General features: G+C 40.3%; 1 non-coding gene across 1 annotated transcript; it reads right to left on the bottom strand.

The window, feature by feature from the left end:
* Nucleotides 1–225: 225 nt before the first annotated feature.
* LOC116124799 lies at nucleotides 226–332 on the bottom strand. Its single transcript, XR_004127258.1, has one exon. It is a non-coding gene; the product is annotated as a small nucleolar RNA R71 (small nucleolar RNA).
* Nucleotides 333–737: the final 405 nt, after the last annotated feature.

Genomic DNA, 737 nt, shown 5'->3' with positions numbered 1-737 from the left:
TCATATGAGGATCCAATTTTGCATATCGCTAGCTTTCTGGAGATATGTGACACATTCAAGGTTAATGGAATGACTGATGATGCAATTAGGTTAAGATTGTTCCCATTTTCACTGAGAGATAAGGCAAAAGGTTCGCTCATGTCACACCCTACTGGGACAATCACCATATGGGACAAATTAGCTCAGAAGTTTCTTGCAAAATACTTCCCACCAGAGAAGGCGGCAAAAATGAGAAACGACATTATCTCTTTTGTGCAAGCCAGTGATGAATCACTATATGAAGCTTAGGAGAGGTACACGGTGTTGTTAAGGAAATGTCCACATCATGGTCTACCATTTTGGATACAAGTCCAAACATTTTACAATGGGTTGCTACCAAATATTCAAACTATGGTAGATGTGGCAGCAAGCGAAGTCTTAAATAACAAGACCCCAAAAGATGCTTATGAATTGCTTAAGGTGATGGCCAACAATAACTACCAAAGACGTAATGAGAGAGCAATGCCAGAGAGAACAATGGGTCTACATGAAGCCGATGTGTTCGCCACATTATCTGCACAAATTGCATCACTTCAAAGCCAATTGGGAGGTATGAATGTAAATTCTATTCACTGACCTTTTATAATTTGTGAACTTTGTGCAGGAAACCATGGGAGTGTGGAATGCCAAGATGGAAACTGTTAGTCTTCTCAACAACCGAGCAAGTGAATTAAACGGTTAGTTCGCAAAGGCTGCAA

Source organism: Pistacia vera, unplaced genomic scaffold, assembly GCF_008641045.1.
Source record: "Pistacia vera cultivar Batoury unplaced genomic scaffold, PisVer_v2 Contig156, whole genome shotgun sequence".
Lineage (NCBI taxonomy): Eukaryota > Viridiplantae > Streptophyta > Magnoliopsida > Sapindales > Anacardiaceae > Pistacia > Pistacia vera.
The sequence above is the reverse complement of the archived record's forward strand: the minus strand, read 5'-3'. Positions and strand labels throughout refer to the sequence as shown.